At 52.8% G+C, this 7704-nt stretch overlaps 1 protein-coding gene across 1 annotated transcript in view; it reads right to left on the reverse strand.

Annotated features, from left to right (window-relative positions):
- The window catches only part of WDR66 (WD repeat domain 66), an 80166-nt gene that overhangs the window by 66441 nt on the left and 6021 nt on the right, over nt 1–7704 (reverse strand). The window lies entirely within an intron of this gene.

The following is a 7704-nucleotide window of genomic DNA, read 5'->3' on the forward strand; positions in this document are numbered from 1 at the left end:
CACAGGCCACATGGTGTGACCGCACCACAGGCCTGCCGCGTCCCACCTCACAAGTCACAAAGGGCAACCCTCTGTCAAGCACGCCATCGGTGCCACTCTTCTAAGAACAGACCTCACTTTGTGTCTCTGTCACATGTCACTCAGTCTCACAATAGTCAAACTCTTGCATGATGCTTTTACACACTTAACAGGGAACTCTGGTGGAGGACCCAAGTGCACGCGGTTCAAACCCACCAGCTGCTCCGTGGGACAAGGATGAGTAATCACCGCCCGTGCGATTAAGTGCCTCTGCAAACCGGGCACACTCAGCCGTGATGGGCCGGCTCTGACTCAAGAGTACTCGACAACAACATTCCATACTTAATAGACTACTCAAGACTCGAACTCGTGGCCGTGGAGTCAGAATCGGCTCAGCTGACGCTCCGGAGGGTTTCTGAGGCTCAAAATGCACACAGGACTTGTCTGCTCACCTTTCATCCTCAGAACCACCGGTGGATCTGAACCACCAGAGACACTGCCTTAGCACTAACAGCACAGCGCCCTACAGGCTGCACCACCAGAGCTCCCAGACAGAGAACAGCCTGTGTCACCGTGACTTTTACATGCACTAGGAACAAACGAGAAAGAACTCGCGGGACTGGCTTTGCTGGGACAGTGGCTTGACTGCAGTGGTCTGGAGCCAAATCCACAGCATCTTCGAGAACTACCTGCATATGAAACAAGTACCTCATAGTTACCCCTCTGGTGGGTTTTCAGACGCTGTCAGTCACACGAGAAGACACTGCCCATCTTTATTCCATGGCACAAATGGTGGATTTGAACTGCCTGCCTTTGGGTTTGCAGCACAACTCCCCACCACCAGGCCACCAGAGTGCCCAACCTGGATATGAAACACCAAAGAAAAAACATACTAAACCCATTACATCTTACATTTTAAAACTGTAGAGTTTATGGAACGTGTATTACAGAGGCCAGAGTGGGTGCAGTGAAGTTTCTCCAGGGAGGCTGGCCTGGGAGGGAGGAGACGGGAATTCTTCAGGAGTAAACAGCTTCCCATTCTCGGATCTGCAGGGCCTGCCAGGACCGGCCAGGACAGAGTGAGCAGCAGAGGGGTGTGAAACCAGCTCCCTTTGTGGAAGTTCGTGGAGTGGGTACATTAGGCCAAAGCCACCGAGGACTTCACAAGAAAAATTAGTCAGCACCTTTGGTTCGTACACTCCTGGGAGAATTAAAACCCCAAACACCCTTAGATTTTAAAAGTCCCTATTACCGGGAATACACTGGTATCCCATTGATTCCTGGGACTTTGCCAATGCCTTCGGTGCAGCTGGAACTTTCTCCTTCAATACCATCGATTATTGATCATATACTACCTCCTGAAGTATCACCCAGTTCTTTTTAGGGAAGGAGAGGAAGACTTTAATGAGATGGATTTACATGGTGACGCAGCAACGGGATTGAGTGTGTCAGAAATCAGGAGGAAGGCACAGGCTAGGACAGGTTCAGATCTGTGGTTCCGAGGGTTGCTATAGTCACACTCAACTTGATGGCACTTAAGAACAACAATTACTCGAAATAAGGGCAAAACAGAAATTTTACAAAACAAAAAACCCTATTCATTGCCAAAGCTACAGTATTTTACCAAAACTGGTCTGCCTCTGGGAGCTCTGGTGGGGTTCAAATCCACCAGAGGTTCTGCTGGAGAAGGAGGGGCAACCTCCTCCTGTGCCGGCTGGATCAACAACCACCACAACAAAAACAAAACCAACCTGGTCTGCCTCCTCTTTCTCTCTTGAAGCTGCTGGTGGATTGGAACCATTGACCTTTTGGTTAGTAGCCGAATGCATTAACCACAGCACCACCAGAGCTACTGCTGTTAAGTGTGTCGGGTCAGAACCAATTCCTGTCTGAGCCGCTGGTGGTTTTCAGAGACAATAAACTGCAGGGAGGAGACGGCCCTCCTTTCTGAGAAGCAGCTGGTGGCTTCACGCCCTGGACATGCAGCGCCACTCCTGGGCCACTAGGCCACCAGGGCTCCCTAAGGTTTGGTTTTGTTTTTTTTAATTTTACTATTTTGTGTGCGTGTGTACCATCAAATCGAATCTGACTGGTACAGGAGGAGAGCAGAGTACCTGGTGGATCAGGGCTCCTCAAGGTAATTGAAGTCTAACAACTGCATTTAATACAGTGGTATTTTACTTGTGTAGTACATTTGTGATTAAAGTCTTTCGCTCAATTAAAACTTGGTGCTCCTATTAAATGCCTTCTGGTTGACTCTAACTCACAGAGACTCTGCAGGACAGAGCAGAAATACCTTTCAGAGTTGAGGCTGACCCACACCGCGGCTGGTGGGTTTGAACAGCAGACCTTCTGGGCCAGCACCTAGGTGCTTAACCAGTGCACCGCGAGGGCTGCCTTTTCACAATCGAACGCTTGCCGTGTGCTGCTGTAATACAAACACCACGAGCGCCTGCTACAACAAACACCAACGTCTTCTCGCGCTGCTCAGGAATCCACATGTCCAAACCCAGGACACAGGCTCCAGGGGAGGCCTTCTCTCTGGGACACCCCTGGGGAAGGTCCCTGTCACCTCAGCTTGTTTCTGGGTTCCTGCGGCTCAATACCTAACCCACCTCCCCATCTCTGCTTGCTCAACCTGCTCCTTTTATGTCCTGTAGGAGATTGACTCAAAATACACTCTGCTCCTGCCATCAACATAACAAAGACACCTGTTCCCAAAGGGAAGGGCAAGTGCAGGCAGCAGGCTCCGTGCACCGCCATCCTCCACCCCAGTCCAGCCGGGGTCCATTCTCCACCCTCCAGCCTGGTCCAGCTGGCCAGGCTCTTGTCCATCATTCTCCCACAGATGCAGCCTTTCGGCGAGCAGCCAGCACAACATTTATGGACAAAGCCATCACTGCACCCCATTACAGACAAAGAGGTTAGGACTTCCAGCACTCGCTTTGAGGGGTCACAATTCCAGCCACAGCAGGGACCAACTGAATGTGGCTAAGTGCTCAAGCTGATGGCTGGATGAGGACGTGCAAAGGACGAGTGGCATTTGGTCCATGTCCTGGTAAAATGAGGCTGTCAGTAGGAAACTGCCTCAAAGGCAGGTCAGCTCACCAGTGGTTGAGGTAGAAAGGCGGGCAGGCCATCTCCTCAGTGCGATTCACAGCCTCCCAAAGACCTGAGGAGGGTCCGCGAGGAGCTGGGCCCTGCCTGACAACCATCAATGACGGATCCGTTTCACCACACTGGGTTTTTTTTTTAGAATTTTATTCTTTTGTGTGTGTGTGTGTACCATCAAATCGGATCTGACTGGTGGTACAGGAAGAGACTGCCCCTCCTTCTCCAGCAGAGGATCTGGTGGATTTGAACCTCACCCCTCTGGGATTGCAGTGCAGCTTCTTGCCACTAGGCCACCAGAGCTCTCTTTACCACATTCTTTAAAGTAGTGGATTCCTTTGTCCTCTGTGCATTATCCATCTTCCCATAGGGGAACTCTGGAGGCACAGTGGGTTATGTGTTGGACTGTGAACCAGAAGGTCAGTGCTTCAAAGCCACCAGCTACTGAGCAGAAGGAGGAACGCAGTCTATTCCCGCGAAGACCTACAGTGTCAGACACGGGAGTCTGAACTGGCTTGACAGCAGGGGTTCTTCTTGTTGTTTTTAACCATAATAATTGTTTTTAAGTAGTTAAGTGACATTGGGGTGTGGAAACAGAATCTGGGGACGTTCCTTTCTTATTCTGGGACCATACTTTCAAGGTACCATTACAGAGCATGTATTTCTCTCCAGGATACGTAACAGACAGTGTGGCCAACACCCGCTCCTCCATCTGAGAGCCCGTCCTCTCCGGCTCCATCTGTTTGTCCCTGGTAATTTGTATTTATATTTAGATCTCTTGTTGTGTGGGTGTGAGTGGTAGAATTATGGAATCATAATTGTCTCAAGCTGCAACTTCCAGGAACGGAATTATTTAATATTGGGCTGGTTCTTAAAAGCGGACTTCTTCAAAGGAGATTGTTTTTTCTGGAAACTTGCTAATTCTAAAAGGCATCCAGACACTGACTCTGCCATTTGACAAGGATGTGAAGGAAAGGAATGCATCCCAAACACGCGCCTGTCCTGAGTGAAGACAGGCCTTCTGGAGGCCAGTGTCCCCCGCGGGAAAGGACCATCACACCCCAGCAGTGGTGCGCACGGCAGGAACTGCCCGGCCTCCTCGTCTGCTTCTCAATAGTTATGCATTCTCTATTGAACCGTGGCCCCCAAAGACACGTGCCACCTGACCTTGACACTGTGCAGGTGATCCTATTTGAGAGAGGGTCTCTGAGGATGTTCTCTGTAACTACGAGGTCATACTAAGTAGGGTGGGTCCTGATCAACACGTTAAGAGTCCTAGGCTTAAAAACAGAGGTAAGAGACAGGCACACAGAGGGAGAGCTAGCCAGGTGCAGGCAGAGGCAGAACTGAAATCACAGAACACCCCCGCCAAGGAAAGCCCGGGGCTCCCACCCTAAGAGAGGCCAGGAGGAGCATGGCCCTGCCCACACCCCAGGAAAATAAATCTGGCCCACCAGTCCCCACAACTGTCCATGCCTGAGGTCTCAGCCACTCACCTGTGGTGATTACTGCAGGCCCAGGAAACGAATAAAAAAGTCAAAGAAGGAAGACCAGTTGCTGCTGAGTTGATTCTGACTCAGGTTGACCCCCACCTGTGGGAGTGGTCAACGTCCTCATCTTCTAACCAAAAGGCAGGAGGTTCAAATCCACCCAGAGGCATCTCAGAAGCAAGGTCACTCTACTTTCCAAGACAGCCCACCGAGAGTCTGTGGAACGACCCCCAGAGACCCGCTCCCATAAAAGCCCTGGCAGCACTTCTACTCTGAACACGTGAAACACAGAAACCAAGCCCATCACCACCGAGCACATTCTGACCCCATCGGTCAGGGTGGAACGACCGGCCACGGGATGGACTGTGTGGTCCACCAGAACACACGTACAGAACAACGTAACATGGACACTAGGTCATGATCCCTCATGGTCTGAGAAACCAAAGAAACCCCTCTATCCGATCCCAGCTGTGCCCATCGTGAGGGGAGGCCCCCGGGGTGTGCCCTGCAGGACCTTTGTCTGGAGAGAGAAGCGAGCAGACAGGGAAGGACCTGAGAACCCCCATCAGAGAAGAGTGAGGAGGGGCACACCCTCCAAACCCAGGCTGGGCAGCTCCTGGACAGGGGAGGCCAGGCGAGAAGAACAGGAAATGGGGGGCAGCGTGAGCAATCAGGAAGGGACGATGAAGATGAACCCAACGGCAGTGGAGTCAAGTGCACAAACGTCTATTAATCGTGACCCACGGGATGCTCAGTGCCCACGTCTGCCGTCCACCTCTGTTGTGTAGTGGGGACACACTATCCCACTTCAGTAGGTGCTGCCATCTGGGGGGCCCTGCACGACAACGTGAATCTGAACCAACGGGGGCCATCCCAAGTCCAGCCCCAGAGCTCCCGGGGTGAGCGTCCCCTCACAGCATCCAAACCCACACAGCCTCAAAACACCCTCATGTCGTCCAGGATGCCGTCCAGCACCGCAGACAAGGGAAAACTTTCAAAGCGGAAAATAATTTGGTTAAGTGGGAAAATATTTCCCAGGAACGCAGAATACTTTTTTAATTTTACTGACAGTTCAAAAAGGGATTAATTTTCAAGAATGCAGAAAATTTTGAGGGTACAAAATGAGACAAAAATGTCACGGTCAATTGTGTGTGTGTGTGTGTGTGTGTGTAAAATATGTTTGATTATGCACAGAAAGGGCCGCAGGACGCACAGCTCCACTCGAGGAAATGGGACTGTGCGCACGCTGCAGGAGTGTATGCTCTGCGTGTGCACGCATGCTGCATGCAAGCTCTGTGTGTGTGTGCACGTGGCGGGTGGATTTTTCACAAGGACAGACACTGATGGGAATAAAAGCAACAGAGGTGGGAAAAGTGGCAGAGAAAGGGCAGAAGGGGGAACTGTGCTCCAGGCTTGCTGACGGCTTGGTGCAGGTAGAAGGAAGGGTCAGGTCTGCAGTGTCCCCAAGCCAACAGCACACCTGAGCTGGGGAGCGGCTGTGCCAGGCCCAAGCAGGGGTCCGACACAGGGCTGATCACTCGCATTACTGGTGTCTCCTGACTTTTAGCCAGTTCAACAAAAGCCCACACACGTCACTGCTGTTACACTATAACCAAACCCAGCGCCGTCAGGTCGCCTGCCAGTCATGGCGACTGCCCCCAGGATCCCAGGACTGTGAATCTTGACGGGAGGTCTGCCTGTTTCTCCGGTGGACTGCCCGGCGGGCTCACGTTACCCACCATGCTCCCAGGCCTCACGTACGGCCTCGCTGACTCTAGCTCACAGACACCCTCTATCAGAGACCAGAGTTCTGAGACCACCCCAACGGGCTCATAGAGCAGAGACGGGGTACAGGGCCAGGCAGGGCTCCCCTCCACTGTACACGGGTCGCTATGGGTCACAGCCAATGCGATGGCCCCTAAAAAGACTTCACAGGAGGAGACTGGCTCCTCCAGCCCGCAGAGTGGCTGGCAGGCTGGCACCACCCCGCTCCCCAGAGACACCCTCACACTGATGCTTTTGCTCACAGCAACCCTGGTGGCGAGTGGAACGCCCCACAGACTTTCTTCACTGTCATCGTTACAGGAGCTGATTCTCCCACACAGTCCCTGGGCGTTCGAATTGCCAACTTTTCCACCCAAGAGTTCACCACTGCGCGACCGGCACTTCTTCCTAGAGTCCTAAGACTCAGTGGTTCTCTGTCGGAGGACCTTTAACTCTCAGACGCTTGTATGAACATCATTCTCCAGCAGCATCCACTGTCGCTGGCTGCCCCGTGCTGCCTGTGTGCTGGATCTGTGCTAAAGACTTTACAGACACTCCAGGCATCCACAGGCAGAAGGGAGACAGGACTGGGCCCCAGGAAACACATCCAGAGAGGAGCAGATGGAAGAAGCAGGAAAACTGCCCTCTCCCCCTTCTCTCGCTAGGGAGGGGATTTGTACTCCTCACAGTGCTATCTCTGAAGCCCTGAGGCGGCGGAATCTGTCCACTACAGTCTTCGCCCCACTCCTCTCAAGCTTTCTGGTCCCTCGGCTCCTTGAAGGAGCTGGTAAAGGTACTGACATAAGTGAGGAGTGGAGGGAACAGGGGAGACGATGGAGTGGAGGAGGAGGGAGGAAGAGGAGGGAGACAAAGAGAAGAAGAGGATGGTGATGGGGAGAGAAGAAAGGGAGGGAGGTGGAAAGGGGAAGACGAAAAGATGGAGGGAGAAGGGAGGGAGGGAGAGGAGGAGATAAGAGTGACAGAGGAGGAAGGAGAGAGGGAGGGAGGGAGGATGGGGAGAGAGGAGAAGAGAGGCAGGGGGAGATGGGAGGGCAAGGGAGAGGAGGAGTAGGGTGATGGAGAGGAGGAGGGTGATGGAGAGGAGGAGGAGGGTGATGGAGAGGAGGAGAAGGGTGATGGAGAGGAGGAGGGTGATGGAGAAGAGGAGAAGGGTGATGGAGAGGAGGAGGGTGATGGAGAAGAGGAGGGTGATGGAGAGGAGGAGGAGGGTGATGGAGAGGAGGAGGAGGGTGAGGGAGAGGAGGAGGTGGGTGATGGAGAGGAGGAGGAGGGTGAGGGAGAGGAGGAGGAGGGTGATGGA

This window comes from Elephantulus edwardii, unplaced genomic scaffold (assembly GCF_000299155.1).
Source record: "Elephantulus edwardii isolate Elephantulus edwardi_28Jun2011 unplaced genomic scaffold, EleEdw1.0 scaffold00148, whole genome shotgun sequence".
In the NCBI taxonomy this organism is placed as follows: Eukaryota; Metazoa; Chordata; class Mammalia; order Macroscelidea; family Macroscelididae; genus Elephantulus; species Elephantulus edwardii.